The sequence below is a fragment of the Taudactylus pleione genome, unplaced genomic scaffold (assembly GCF_031769625.1).
Source record: "Taudactylus pleione unplaced genomic scaffold, aTauple2 ptg000258l, whole genome shotgun sequence".
NCBI lineage: Eukaryota > Metazoa > Chordata > Amphibia > Anura > Myobatrachidae > Taudactylus > Taudactylus pleione.
Window position 1 is genome coordinate 278,681 of NW_028284660.1, and position 15,907 is coordinate 294,587.

Here is a 15,907-nt window from a genome sequence, read left to right on the forward strand (position 1 = left end):
ACACGTGATGTAGGCGAAGAGTCCGGCATGCGGAAAAGTATCGCGGGTGCGAAACTAACTGAATACGGGGCCAAACTATGAAAGCTGCTAATATTCCTATTAGATTGACCGTTTGATTTTATCTGATTTGAGTCCATATAGGTCTTTCTTTGTTTCTTTGGGAGAAGTCAGCATATTCAATATTTTGCCGGACTAATTGTGAACAGCTGCATTATCATAGAGGTTTTTTTTATTTATGGATCATGCATAAAGGATTTGCTTCTGGTATCTATTTATAAATGGACTCTAGTGATCTGCAACATTTTTAAACCTTTATTCAACATTGTTTCATTGTGCTACTTATACAGTTGCTGCTGTTTCAATTTTATGTTCACTTATTTATGTGATAAATTGGGTATTTAAGTGAGTGATTAAATATATATTTTTATTTGACACATCTATCCTATTTTTTTTTTTTTTTTTAATGCTTGGACAGCTTATACTGTCCCACTAGGTATAATACATTATATTTGGTTGAATTAATTTTTTTTTTTTTTTTTTCTGTATAACACTACGAGGCATATTCAATTCCAGGTGAAAAGTCCCGTGCTTTTTGCATGCTGGACTTTTCGCCTATATTGCTGGTTTTCAATGCGAAAAAGCTTCGCGTGCGTGCCCGCTTATCCCCGTGTTCAATTAGAAATCATCGAAAACGGGACCCGGCTAAACTTTAACATGCGAAAAGTACTGTCAGATTTCGGGAATTCAGCCTGACACACCCCCCCCCAAATAATGTACTGATATTGGGGATCACTGTAGATACCCCCGAAAAGCCCTGCTGAAGGTATTTGGGGTACTTAAATGCTCTCAATAGCTGCTATTTTGTGTCTTTGCATAAGTGGTGAAGAATAACATTTAGCTGTTTTTTTTTGCCTCCAAATAAGTAGTCCCAGCAAATTTGTGGTACCTGAAAATGGGGACTAGCATATTTTTAAGTTACTAAAGTGTATTTTTAAATATCGTAAAAAATCCATCTGCCGCAAGCACCTTAAAAACACCTGGAGTAGACTTGGGGACCCCCCTGGAGTCTATTTCGCTAGTTTTTAAGTTTGTCCCCCAACTTTGGACTTTTTAGCCCCCAAAATGAAATAACTTTTTTTGGGTTAACTAAAGATTTTTTTTATACTTTTTTGACACAGTTTACCTTTGGGGGACTGTCCCAAGGGTGCAGGGGGGGTTGCCACAGCTTTGCACCCCAAAACCCCAATTCGGCACTTTTTTTCGACACTTATTCCTAGGTGAAACTTTTTCGCAGGTCCCATTGCATTGACATTTCACACTGGTGAAAATTCTTCGGAATTGAATACGGAGGAAACTTTTCGCAAGTTGAAATGACATCACGCATGATACTTTTCTACAGAAACTGACTTTTCGCACCTAACTTGAATACGGCCATACCTATCATCATTTTACACTACATTTATTGTTAGTTTATTTTGGGGGGGACATGATCTAGTGGTAGCGCAGACTATTGCCTATGTATAAGGGGGTGATAGAGGCAGAAGGCTCTTGCAATTAGAAGCCACTTGGATCCTCCGTTTGAACACGGTGGCCCCTATGGGTCTTAATAAATGTCTTAGCCTAGCATGTTTCTAATAATATGAGGCATATATATATTATATATATATATAATATATATATATATAATGCTGCATTTGGTATCTTTCCATATATAGTATGGACACTATGCACAAACAGTGATTCATATAGTAGTTATGTACACTTACATTGGTCTTCATTGAGATATATGGTATTAGAAGCCATTCTGTCATCATTAGAGTAGATGACATTGTGTCTCATGTGCTGGTGCATTTTGCAATTGCCTTATATATGCATATTTGTTACATTTAGCTATGATTGCTTTGTATACTATGCTCTGCTTTTTCTTTTTTTTGATAAATGCTATTAATGTATTTTTTATGTTTCATAGTTGCTTATATATATTGCATGTTCTTATAATTTTTGTAATTATATTCATTCATTATTGTGTATTATTCTTATAGGTTTAGGGTGTTCATTGTACTTTATGATCGCTCTATATGTTTATCAGTGTGCTTTTGTGCATTAGCTATCTCCATGGTAACCGGGGATGCACGGTTCTGGTTGGTTTGTACACTCCCAGGTGAGCATGTGACGCCATCGTGTCACTGCCTATGGCACGTGATGTAATTGCGTGTGACGTTATCGCACATTGTGCATGGTGACGCCGCGCACGCCACCTTCCTTGACCAATGCTGTATATCGAAAACCCCTTCAAAATCCATCCAGTGGCTCAAGAGATTAGCCCGAATGAACAGACAGACCGCTAAACCAGGGACTTTATTTATAAATAAAACCAAACACTGGGGTGCCGTGCAACTCAAAATGGACTGTAGAAGAATCCACTTATCATATCCATAAAAGAACGTTCAGGGTACACTCACCAGATTTTAAGCTGCATAATTTCATTACTGAGTCAGCATAATTACAAACAGTAGTCCTGTGTTTCAGTCCTCTATGGAAAGTTGGTCCCTAGAGAACCGAAACATCGGACCATTGTTTGTCATTATGCTGACTCAATAAACAAATGATGATACTTAAAACCTGGCGAGTTACTAATCATGAAACGAATTGTATTGTATCTGGCGTAATTATTATATAGCACATATGTGTCATGGGCATGTCATACGCTTGGTGACAAATCAATCACATGTTGAATCATCTTAGAAGGAATACCATTGGTTCAAACACTTGTCACTCCTTTGTCCATGCTACATTTCTTTGAAATAAGATTTTATTTTGTTTGTTTTTACTCCACCCAAAAACTACTGGGGATTATTTTTTTTGGTTAAAGATTTTTAGAAGATACATTTTGGCAATAGGGTGGTTTTGCCTTTTAAATTGTTGGTGCTTTAAATCTAGTGGCTAAGGGGTCTATTTACTAAGCAGTGTTAGGAGACAGAGTGAAAAGTGATAAGGTGCCAGCCAATCAGCTCCTAACTGCCATCCCACAGGCTGTGTTTGAGAAATGACAGTTGGGAGCTGATTGGCTGGCACCTTATCACTTTTCACTCTGTCTCCTAACACTGCTTAGTAAATAAACCCCTAAATCTCCGAAATCCAACAACTCACAGGAAGGGAGATGTATCAAGCATATAGTAACCAATCAGTGTCTAATTTCATAAACTGCACTAGTACAAAAGACGGTTAGAAGCTGATAGATTGCTTTGTGCAAGTCCTCCACTCTATTACTTTCCAAGGCTGGATACATCCCCCCCTATTCTATTACATTTACTCCCATGGCCCAAATGCAATAGCCAGATGGCAACCGTCCAGTGCCCGCTTCCAGTGCCAGGGCTCAGTGCAAAGAATGAGGACCTTGTCCAGTGGCCAGGATATGTCCAGCTCTGATATATATGTAAAAGATTCATATCTTCTAAGTGTGGTGTCACATTGGCGATTTCGCTGCTAGAGCTTTCCCAGCTAGAAAAGCATTGGTGCTCAGAGTGTATCATTTCTTCTGTGGTCTCAGGATGAAGTGACAGACGAATGTTCTTCGCTTGTCCCACGGCAGCGATTACGCTCAGAACATGTTTCCTGCGGGATCTTCGGAGCTTAATCAACCTGTCACCACGGTAGCAATGTCTCTCTCTTCTTTGCAGCTCAGGGGATGCACCAGCTCGGAAAGGGCGAGGGCGTTAATAAGGGTAAATGAGTCTTAAGTGTTTATGTAAACACGTCTAATGCTGAGTACACACTAGACGATATATCGGGTACATCGTCTAGTGTGTGACCACGATTTGCACTCTCCTGCGGGTCCCTAGCGACATTGGCCCTACTACCCGTCGGACACGACATCGACCAGCGTGTATGCACTTGCCGCATGTCCGTCGCCGGTGATATCGCACTGGGCACACATCGCCTACCCAGCTTAATAGAACCTGTGTTCTGCTAAATAGTTGATTTTGATGTTGGTTGCCCAGCCTGAAAAGAGAATCGGCAAGGATTCAGCCCTCCTGGTGTCCTCTGTGCAATAATCTGGCCTAAACCTTGCATGTTCGGCCTCTCCTCTGTAATCTTCATTCTTGGTAGCACAAAGGTCCTCATTCAGACCCGGTCACAAGCGCTGAGCGCTCGCAACCGGGTAGATGTTTAGGCCCTGCGCACGTGCAGCAGCCGCACTGCGCATGCGCAAGCCCCGGAGCGAGAGAGAAACTCTCTCGCTCCGGAGCTCACTACAAAAGGGCCGGCCGTCGATGTTGATCGACAGCTCGGCCCGTTTTGTAGGTGAGGCGGGGGGGGGTTTCACAAACTGAGGCGCCTGCTGTTTTGTGGGCGGCCACACTGACATCAGCAGTGATGTCAGTGGGGAGCTTCCTGATCGATCAGGGCAGGAAGCTCCCTGGGGCTTGCGAGTGCCGAGACCCAACCTTAGGGCCTCGTCGCAGGCCTCGATGGTCGCGATGGCCTTGACCATCATAACCATCAACCTGGTCGGTCACTAAAGCTGTGGGTGGTAAACCACAGCTTAGCTAGCGACCAGGAGGCCGCACTTAAACATACAAGCGGCCGCCCTCATTCAGAACGAGCGCTCGCTTCTTGCGAGTGCCTCTGAATGAGGGCCAAAGTCCTGAGGCTGAGACCATGGGCCTGATTCAGCAAGGAACGCAAAGGAGAGAACGCACGCACTTGGCCGATATTTTTGCACTGCGCCTGCGTATGCATCGCACTGCACGTGCTCGAACTAGCCAATGCGATTGGGTTATGGTACGCAGACTGCACGCAAAGTGCCGTTAGTGGGTGGTCAGGCGAACGCAGGCGTTATAATGCCGTTATAGGGGAGTGAATAATTAAGGCAGTGTGGTGGCATACGCAGCCATACTGTAAGCTGTACACAGGAAGCGGGCAAAATCCTGCGGCAGGTCAGATCAACCACTATTATACTAATGGGTCCGAGGGTTGTTGATGTTACCGATGTTTACGCTATCTTGCGTGCTGATCAGGCTGTGAGTAAAGGGAGATGGGCGGCTTAATATGGGGCTGGGCACCTGCATCTTGTGCTGCCGTCTCCGTGCGTATGCATTGATTAGCATATTCTCGCAGCGGCTGGGTGCGTGCGTTCCTTGCTGAATCAGGCCCCATGTACGGTAGGGTATTGGTGACCTTAGCACTGCTCCCATCTTCATGTCATTCTCTTTCAGTGCCTGCTACTCTGTATATTATAAAACGATTTTTATAACTCAAAAAGACATCAGTAGCGCGAATATAAAACCTAGATTATTCATCTCCATTCTGGAAATGTTGTAAATAGTAATGAGGCTCTTTGGCCTCTGCTATACTAGCTGATTTATTTTCATGCTACATTATTATTATTTTATGGCATTTAATATGAAATATATCCCTTTCCGAGGGGACACCAGAGCGTTTAACCTTGGTTTGAATTGAAAGTAATAATTTGTAATAATGGAATAATATATATACCTGTATATAGAGACACTACATTCGGTCAGAGTAAAGGGGCCTATCCATTAGCAGATGTATTTCTGAGCAATGAAAGACAAAAGATATTGCTTGAAAATTCCGGTGGCTGTGCTGAACGATATCTGTCATGTACATGACAGATTTTGGCAAACGGTGAGCGTTGAACGATATCACGACATCGTTCAGGGAGTGGATTATTTTCTCTCCAGCGCTCTGTAGCTGCTGCTAATATCTTTCGTCGTTCGTCGTTTACCGCATATAAACTGCACGATATTGCTAATATTATCTGGCAGCGATATGCGATAATTGATCAACATGTTGGAGAGATGAAAGATTAAATTTATCGGCCGCGGGAGTGCGCATCTGTCATCGCTAAGGGTCTATCCAATAGCAGATATAATGAACAATTGAACGATATATCGTTCAATCGTTCATTTTATCTGCTAATGGATAGACCCCTTAACAGTGAGGAACAATTTTATTTTAAATACGTCTATTGGTCTCAATATGAAATTTGAGTTCTCATTGTTATCATTAAACAAATTCATGGTATGTGACATTTTTCTTCAAATGCATTGTTTAATTACACTTTTATTATTATTATTATTATTATTATTATTATTATTATTATTATTATTATTATCTGTTACCTCACACATAGAGGAGGCCGACTCTGAATCCGGGGGCTGAAGTCCGCAGCTATTTTCAAGTAAACAATATATCTGATTATGCATCCACTTTGCATGAGGCGCTGAGTAAGGGTCCAGGTGTATAGGTTCTAAAACCCAGCGCTTCCTATTTTGCTTATGCCCTAAATGTTATTTAATTTAAAACAGGGATGGGGAATGTCCGGCCCGCGGGGCGTATATGGCTGCAAAATCATTTGGTCTAGCCCGGCTGTGGCTCTCTCCCCCTCAGCGGCAGCAGGCAGCGCAGCGGGCATGCAGGGCTCTCTCTCCCTCAGCAGCAGGCAGAACAGCGGGCGTGCAGAGCTCTCTCTCCCTCAGCAGCAGGCAGTGCAGCAGGCGAACATGGCTCTCTCAGCGGCAGCAGGCAGCGCAGCAGAGCTGTACAGGGCTCTCTCAGCGGCAGCAGGCAGCGCAGCGGGCGTGCAGGGCTCTCTCTCCCTCAGCAGCAGGCAGAACAGCGGGCGTGCAGAGCTCTCTCGCCCTCAGCAGCAGGCAACACAGCGGGCGTGCAGGGCTCTCTCTCCCTCAGCAGCAGGCAGCACAGTGGGCGTACAGGGCTCTCTCAGCGGCAGCAGCAGGCAGCACAATGGGGGTGCAGGGCTCTCTCTCCCTCAGCAGCAGCAGGCAGCGCAGCGGGCGTACAGGGCTCTCTCAGCGGCAGCAGGCAGCGCAGCGGGCGTGCAGTGCTCTCTCCCTCAGCAGCTGGCAGCACAGCGGGTGTGCAGGGCTCTCTATCCCTCAGCAGCAGGCAGCACAGCGGGCGTGCAGGGCTCTCTCTCCCTCAGCAGCAGGCAGCACAGCGGGTGTGCAGGGCTCTCTCTCCCTCAGCAGCAGGCAGCGCAGCGGGCGAACATGGCTCTTTCAGCGGCAGCAGGCAGCGCAGCAGAGCTGTACAGGGCTCTCTCAGCGGCAGCAGGCAGCGCAGCGGGCGTGCAGGGCTCTCTCCCTCAGCAACAGGCAGTGCAGTGGGCGTACAGGGCCCTCTCAGCGGCAGCAGGCAGCGCAGCGGGCATGCAGGGCTCTCTCCCTCAGCAGCAGGCAGCACAGCGGGCGTACAGGGCTCTCTCAGCGGCAGCAGCAGGCAGCACAATGGGGATGCAGGGCTCTCTCTCCCTCAGCAGCAGCAGGCAGCACAGCGGGCGTACAGGGCTCTCTCAGCGGCAGCAGCAGGCAGCACAATGGGGATGCAGGGCTCTCTCTCCCTCAGCAGCAGCAGGCAGCGCAGCGGGCGTACAGGGCTCTCTCAGCGGCAGCAGGCAGCGCAGCGGGCGTGCAGGGCTCTCTCCCTCAGCAGCAGGCAGCACAGCGGGCGTGCAGGGCTCTCTATCCCTCAGCAGCAGGAAGCACAGCGGGTGTGCAGGGCTCTCTCTCCCTCAGCAGCAGGCAGCACAGCGGGTGTGCAGGGCTCTCTCTCCCTCAGCAGCAGGCAGCACAGCGGGTGTGCAGGGCTCTCTCAGCGGCAGCAGGCAGCACAGCGGGCGTGCAGGGCTCTCTCAGCGGCAGCAGGCAGCGCAGCGGGCGTGCAGGGCTCTCTCCCTCAGCAGCAGGCAGCACAGCGGGCGTGCAGGGCTCTCTCTCCCTCAGCAGCAGGCAGCACAGCGGGCGTACAGGGCTCTCTCAGCGGCAGCAGCAGGCAGCACAACGGGGGTACAGGGCTCTCTCTCCCTCAGCAGCAGCAGGCAGCACAACGGGGGTACAGGGCTCTCTCTCCCTCAGCAGCAGCAGGCAGCGCAGCAGGCGTACAGGGCTCTCTCAGCGGCAGCAGGCAGCGCAGCGGGCGTGCAGTGCTCTCTCCCTCAGCAGCAGGCAGCACAGCGGGTGTGCAGGGCTCTCTCTCCCTCAGCAGCAGGCAGCACAGCGGGCGTGCAGGGCTCTCTCTCCCTCAGCAGCAGGCAGTGCAGCGGGTGTGCAGGGCTCTCTCTCCCTCAGCAGCAGGCAGCGCAGCGGGCGAACATGGCTCTCTCAGCGGCAGCAGGCAGCGCAGCAGAGCTGTACAGGGCTCTCTCAGCGGCAGCAGGCAGCGCAGCGGGCGTGCAGGGCTCTCTCCCTCAGCAGCAAGCAGCGCAGCGGGCGTACAGGGCCCTCTCAGCGGCAGCAGGCAGCGCAGCGGGCGTGCAGGGCTCTCTCCCTCAGCAGCAGGCAGCACAGCGGGCGTACAGGGCTCTCACAGCGGCAGCACAATGGGGGTGCAGGGCTCTCTCTCCCTCAGCAGCAGGCAGCACAGCGGGTGTGCAGGGCTCTCTCAGCGGCAGCAGGCAGCGCAGCAGAGCTGTACAGGGCTCTCTCAGCGGCAGCAGGCAACGCAGCGGGCGTACAGGGCTCTCTCAGCAGCAGGCAGCGCAGTGGGCGTGCAGGGCTCTCTCCCTCAGCAGCAGGCAGTGCAGCGGGTGTGCAGGGCTCTCTAGGCGGTAGCAGGCAGCTCAGCGGGTGTACAAGGCTCTCAGCGGCAGCAGGCAGCGCAGTGGGCGTGCAGGGCTCTCTCTCCCTCAGCAGCAGGCAGCACAGCGGGTGTGCAGGGCTCTCTCTCCCTCAGCAGTAGGCAGCACAGCGGGTGTGCAGGGCTCTCTCAGCGGCAGCAGGCAGCACAGCGGGCGTGCAGGGCTCTCTCAGCGGCAGCAGGCAGCGCAGCGGGCGTGCAGGGCTCTCTCCCTCAGCAGCAGGCAGCACAGCGGGCGTGCAGGGCTCTCTCTCCCTCAGCAGCAGGCAGCACAACGGGCGTACAGGGCTCTCTCAGCGGCAGCAGCAGGCAGCACAACGGGGGTACAGGGCTCTCTCTCCCTCAGCAGCAGGCAGCACAGCGGGTGTGCAGTGCTCTCTCTCCCCCAGCAGCAGGCAGCACAGCGGGTGTGCAGGGCTCTCTCTCCCTCAGCAGCAGGCAGCACAGCGGGTGTGCAGGGCTCTCTCAGCGGCAGCAGGCAGCGCAGAGGGCGTGCAGGGCTCTTTCTCCCTCAGCAGCAGGCAGCGCAGCGGGCGTACAGGGCCCTCTCAGCAGCAGTAGGCAGCGCAGCGGGCGTATAGGGCTCTCTCAGCGGCAGCAGGCAGAGCAGCGGGCGTGCAGGGCTCTCTCAGCGGCAGCAGGCAGCGCAGCGGGCGTGCAGGGCTCTCTCCCTCAGCAGCAAGCAGCGCAGCGGGCGTACAGGGCCCTCTCAGCGGCAGCAGGCAGCGCAGCGGGCGTGCAGGGCTCTCTCCCTCAGCAGCAGGCAGCACAGCGGGCGTACAGGGCTCTCACAGCGGCAGCACAATGGGGGTGCAGGGCTCTCTCTCCCTCAGCAGCAGGCAGCACAGCGGGTGTGCAGGGCTCTCTCAGCGGCAGCAGGCAGCGCAGCAGAGCTGTACAGGGCTCTCTCAGCGGCAGCAGGCAACGCAGCGGGCGTACAGGGCTCTCTCAGCAGCAGGCAGCGCAGTGGGCGTGCAGGGCTCTCTCCCTCAGCAGCAGGCAGTGCAGCGGGTGTGCAGGGCTCTCTAGGCGGTAGCAGGCAGCTCAGCGGGTGTACAAGGCTCTCAGCGGCAGCAGGCAGCGCAGTGGGCGTGCAGGGCTCTCTCTCCCTCAGCAGCAGGCAGCACAGCGGGTGTGCAGGGCTCTCTCTCCCTCAGCAGTAGGCAGCACAGCGGGTGTGCAGGGCTCTCTCAGCGGCAGCAGGCAGCACAGCGGGCGTGCAGGGCTCTCTCAGCGGCAGCAGGCAGCGCAGCGGGCGTGCAGGGCTCTCTCCCTCAGCAGCAGGCAGCACAGCGGGCGTGCAGGGCTCTCTCTCCCTCAGCAGCAGGCAGCACAACGGGCGTACAGGGCTCTCTCAGCGGCAGCAGCAGGCAGCACAACGGGGGTACAGGGCTCTCTCTCCCTCAGCAGCAGGCAGCACAGCGGGTGTGCAGTGCTCTCTCTCCCTCAGCAGCAGGCAGCACAGCGGGTGTGCAGGGCTCTCTCTCCCTCAGCAGCAGGCAGCACAGCGGGTGTGCAGGGCTCTCTCAGCGGCAGCAGGCAGCGCAGAGGGCGTGCAGGGCTCTTTCTCCCTCAGCAGCAGGCAGCGCAGCGGGCGTACAGGGCCCTCTCAGCAGCAGTAGGCAGCGCAGCGGGCGTATAGGGCTCTCTCAGCGGCAGCAGGCAGAGCAGCGGGCGTGCAGGGCTCTCTCAGCGGCAGCAGGCAGCGCAGCGGGCGTGCAGGGCTCTCTCTCCCTCAGCAGCAGGCAGCGCAGCGGGTGTGCAGGGCTCTCTCAGCGGCAGCAGGCAGAGCAGCGAGCGTACAGGGCTCTCTCAGCGGCAGCAGGCAGTGCAGCGGGTGTGCAGGGTTCTCTCTCCCTCAGCAGCAGGCAGCACAGCGGGTGTGAAGGGCTCTCTCTCCCTCAGCAGCAGGCAGCACAGCGGGTGTGCAAGGCTCTCTCAGCAGCAGCAGGCAGCACAGCGGGCGGGCAGGGCTCTCCCAGCCGCAGCAGCAGGCAGCACAGCGGACATGCAGGGCTCTCCCTCAGCAGCAGCAGGCAGCACAGCGGGCATACAGGGCTCTCTTAGCGGCAGCAGGCAGCGCAGCAGAGCTGTACAGGGCTCTCTCAGCGGCAGCAGGCAACGCAGCGGGCGTACAGGGCTCTCTCAGCAGCAGCAGGCAGCGCAATGGGCGTGCAGGGCTCTCTCTCCCTCAGCAGCAGGCAGCGCAGCGGGTGTGCAGGGCTCTCTCAGCGGCAGCAGGCAGCGCAGCGGGTGTACAGGGCTCTCTCAGCGGCAGCAGGCAGCGCAGTGGGCGTGCAGGGCTCTCTCTCCCTCAGCAGCAGGCAGCACAGCGGGTGTGCAGGGCTCTCTCTCCCTCAGCAGCAGGCAGCACAGCGGGCGTGCAGGGCTCTCTCAGCGGCAGCAGGCAGCGCAGCGGGCGTGCAGGGTCTCTCCCTCAGCAGCAGGCAGCGCAGTGGGCGTGCAGGGCTCTCTCTCCCTCAGCAGCAGGCAGCACAGCGGGCGTACAGGGCTCTCTCAGCGGCAGCAGCAGGCAGCACAACGGGGGTACAGGGCTCTCTCTCCCTCAGCAGCAGGCAGCACAGCGGGTGTGCAGTGCTCTCTCTCCCTCAGCAGCAGGCAGCACAGCCGGTGTGCAGGGCTCTCTCTCCCTCAGCAGCAGGCAGCACAGCAGGTGTGCAGGGCTCTCTCAGCGGCATCAGGCAGCACAGAGGGCGTGCAGGGCTCTCTCAGCCGCAGCAGCAGGCAGCACAGCGGACATGCAGGGCTCTCTCTCCCTCAGCAGCAGCAGGCAGCGCAGCGGGCATACAGGGCTCTCTCAGCGGCAGCAGGCAGCGCAGCAGAACTGAACAGGGCTCTCTCAGCAGCAGCAGGCAGTGCAGCGGGCAAACAGGGCTCTCTCAGCGGCAGCAGGCAGCGCAGCAGAGCTGTACAGGGCTCTCTCAGCGGCAGCAGGCAGCGCAGAGGGCGTGCAGAGCTCTTTCTCCCTCAGCAGCAGGCAGCGCAGCGAGCGTACAGGGCCCTCTCAGCGGCAGCAGGCAGCGCAGCAGAGCTGTACAGGGCTCTCTCAGCGGCAGCAGGCAGCGCAGAGGGCGTGCAGGGCTCTTTCTCCCTCAGCAGTAGGCAGCGCAGCGGGCGTATAGGGCTCTCTCAGCGGCAGCAGGCAGAGCAGCGGGCGTGCAGGGCTCTCTCCCTCAGCAGCAGGCAGCACAGCGGGCATGCAGGGCTCTCTCTCCCTCAGCAGCAGCAGCCACCGCATCGGGCATATAGGGCTCTCTCAGCAGCAGCAGGCAGCGCAGCAGAGCTGTACAGGGCTCTCTCAGCGGCAGCAGGCAGCGCAGAGGGCGTGCAGGGCTCTTTCTCCCTCAGCAGCAGGCAGCGCAGCGGGCGTACAGGGCCCTCTCAGCGGCAGCAGGCAGCGCAGCGGGCGTATAGGGCTCTCTCAGCGGCAGCAGGCAGAGAAGCGGGCGTACAGGGCTCTCTCAGCGGCAGCAGGCAGCGCAGCGGGCGTGCAGGGCTCTCTCTCCCTCAGCAGCAGGCAGCGCAGCGGGTGTGCAGGGCTCTCTCAGCGGCAGCAGGCAGAGCAGCGAGCGTACAGGGCTCTCTCAGCGGCAGCAGGCAGTGCAGCGGGTGTGCAGGGTTCTCTCTCCCTCAGCAGCAGGCAGCACAGCGGGTGTGCAGGGCTCTCTCTCCCTCAGCAGCAGGCAGCACAGCGGGTGTGCAGGGCTCTCTCAGCGGCAGCAGGCAGCGCAGCAGAGCTGTACAGGGCTCTCTCAGCCGCAGCAGGCAACGCAGCAGGCGTACAGGGCTCTCTCAGCAGCAGGCAGCGCAGTGGGCGTGCAGGGCTCTCTCTCCCACAGCAGCAGGCAGCGCAGCGGGTGTGCAGGGCTCTCTCAGCGGCAGCAGGCAGCGGGTGTACAGGGCTCTCTCAGCGGCAGCAGGCTGCGCAGTGGGCGTGCAGGGCTCTCTCTCCCTCAGCAGCAGGCAGCACAGCGGGTGTGCAGGGCTCTCTCTCCCTCAGCAGCAGGCAGCACAGCGGGTGTGCAGGGCTCTCTCAGCGGCAGCAGGCAGCACAGCGGCCGTGCAGGGCTCTCTCAGCGGCAGCAGGCAGCGCAGCGGGCGTGCAGGACTCTCTCCCTCAGCAGCAGGCAGCACAGCGGGCGTGCAGGGCTCTCTCTCCCTCAGCAGCAGGCAGCACAGCGGGCGTACAGGGCTCTCTCAGCGGCAGCAGCAGGCAGCACAACGGGGGTACAGGGCTCTCTCTCCCTCAGCAGCAGGCAGCACAGCGGGTGTGCAGTGCTCTCTCTCCCTCAGCAGCAGGCAGCACAGCGGGTGTGCAGGGCTCTCTCTCCCTCAGCAGCAGGTAGCACAGCAGGTGTGCAGGGCTCTCTCAGCGGCAGCAGGCAGCACAGAGGGCGTGCAGGGCTCTCTCAGCCGCAGCAGCAGGCAGCACAGCGGACATGCAGGGCTCTCTCTCCCTCAGCAGCAGCAGGCAGCGCAGCGGGCATACAGGGCTCTCTCAGCGGCAGCAGGCAGCGCAGCAGAACTGAACAGGGCTCTCTCAGCAGCAGCAGGCAGTGCAGCGGGCGTATAGGGCTCTCTCAGCGGCAGCAGGCAGAGCAGCGGGCGTGCAGGGCTCTCTCCCTCAGCAGCAGGCAGCACAGCGGGCGTGCAGGGCTCTCTCTCCCTCAGCAGCAGCAGGCACCGTAACGGGCATATAGGGCTCTCTCAGCAGCAGGCAGCGCAGCGGGCATACAGGGCTCTCTCAGCGGCAGCAGGCAGCGCAGCAGAACTGAACAGGGCTCTCTCAGCAGCAGCAGGCAGTGCAGCGGGCGTACAGGGCCCTCTCAGCGGCAGCAGGCAGCACAGCAGAGCTGTACAGGGCTCTCTCAGCGGCAGCAGGCAGCGCAGAGGGCGTGCAGGGCTCTTTCTCCCTCAGCAGCAGGCAGCGCAGCGGGCGTACAGGGCCCTCTCAGCGGCAGCAGGCAGCGCAGCGGGCGTATAGGGCTCTCTCAGCGGCAGCAGGCAGAGCAGCGGGCGTGCAGGGCTCTCTCAGCGGCAGCAGGCAGCGCAGCGGGCGTGCAGGGCTCTCTCTCCCTCAGCAGCAGGCAGCGCAGTGGGTGTGCAGGGCTCTCTCAGCGGCAGCAGGCAGAGCAGCGAGCGTACAGGGCTCTCTCAGCGGCAGCAGGCAGTGCAGCGGGTGTGCAGGGTTCTCTCTCCCTCAGCAGCTGGCAGCACAGCGGGTGTGCAGGGCTCTCTCTCCCTCAGCAGCAGGCAGCACAGCGGGTGTGCAGGGCTCTCTCAGCGGCAGCAGGCAGCGCAGCAGAGCTGTACAGGGCTCTCTCAGCCGCAGCAGGCAACGCAGCAGGCGTACAGGGCTCTCTCAGCAGAAGGCAGCGGAGTGGGCGTGAAGGGCTCTCTCTCCCTCAGCAGCAGGCAGCGCAGCGGGTGTGCAGGGCTCTCTCAGCGGCAGCAGGCAGCGGGTGTACAGGGCTCTCTCAGCGGCAGCAGGCTGCGCAGTGGGCGTGCAGGGCTCTCTCTCCCTCAGCAGCAGGCAGCACAGCGGGTGTGCAGGGCTCTCTCTCCCTCAGCAGCAGGCAGCACAGCGGGTGTGCCGGGCTCTCTCAGCGGCAGCAGGCAGCACAGCGGCCGTGCAGGGCTCTCTCAGCGGCAGCAGGCAGCGCAGCGGGCGTGCAGGACTCTCTCCCTCAGCAGCAGGCAGCACAGCGGGCGTGCAGGGCTCTCTCTCCCTCAGCAGCAGGCAGCACAGCGGGCGTACAGGGCTCTCTCAGCGGCAGCAGCAGGCAGCACAACGGGGGTACAGGGCTCTCTCTCCCTCAGCAGCAGGCAGCACAGCGGGTGTGCAGTGCTCTCTCTCCCTCAGCAGCAGGCAGCACAGCGGGTGTGCAGGGCTCTCTCTCCCTCAGCAGCAGGCAGCACAGCAGGTGTGCAGGGCTCTCTCAGCGGCAGCAGGCAGCACAGAGGGCGTGCAGGGCTCTCTCAGCCGCAGCAGCAGGCAGCACAGCGGACATGCAGGGCTCTCTCTCCCTCAGCAGCAGCAGGCAGCGCAGCGGGCATACAGGGCTCTCTCAGCGGCAGCAGGCAGCGCAGCAGAACTGAACAGGGCTCTCTCAGCAGCAGCAGGCAGTGCAGCGGGCGTACAGGGCCCTCTCAGCGGCAGCAGGCAGCACAGCAGAGCTGTACAGGGCTCTCTCAGCGGCAGCAGGCAGCGCAGAGGGCGTGCAGGGCTCTTTCTCCCTCAGCAGTAGGCAGCGCAGCGGGCGTATAGGGCTCTCTCAGCGGCAGCAGGCAGAGCAGCGGGCGTGCAGGGCTCTCTCCCTCAGCAGCAGGCAGCACAGCGGGCGTGCAGGGCTCTCTCTCCCTCAGCAGCAGCAGGCACCGTAACGGGCATATAGGGCTCTCTCAGCAGCAGGCAGCGCAGCGGGCATACAGGGCTCTCTCAGCGGCAGCAGGCAGCGCAGCAGAACTGAACAGGGCTCTCTCAGCAGCAGCAGGCAGTGCAGCGGGCGTACAGGGCCCTCTCAGCGGCAGCAGGCAGCACAGCAGAGCTGTACAGGGCTCTCTCAGCGGCAGCTGGCAGCGCAGAGGGCGTGCAGGGCTCTTTCTCCCTCAGCAGTAGGCAGCGCAGCGGGCGTATAGGGCTCTCTCAGCGGCAGCAGGCAGAGCAGCGGGTGTGCAGGGCTCTCTCCCTCAGCAGCAGGCAGCACAGCGGGCGTGCAGGGCTCTCTCTCCCTCAGCAGCAGCAGGCACCGTAACGGGCATATAGGGCTCTCTCAGCAGCAGGCAGCGCAGCGGGCGTACAGGGCTCTCTCAGCGGCAGCAGGCAGTGCAGCGGGCGTGCAGGGCTCTCTCTCCCTCAGCAGCAGGCAGCGCAGCGGGTGTGCAGGGCTCTCTCAGCGGCAGCAGGCAGCGCAGCGAGCGTACAGGGCTCTCTCAGCGGCAGCAGGCAGTGCAGCGGGTGTGCAGGGCTCTCTCTCCCTCAGCAGCAGGCAGCACAGCGGGTGTGCAGGGCTCTCTCTCCCTCAGCAGCAGGCAGCACAGCGGGTGTGCAGGGCTCTCTCAGCGGCAGCAGGCAGCGCAGCAGAGCTGTACAGGGCTCTCTCAGCGGCAGCAGGCAACGCAGCGGGCGTACAGGGCTCTCTCAGCAGCAGCAGGCAGCGCAGTGGGCGTGCAGGGCTCTCTCTCCCTCAGCAGCAGGCAGCGCAGCAGGTGTGCAGGGCTCTCTCAGCAGCAGCAGGCAGCGCAGTGGGCGTGCAGGGCT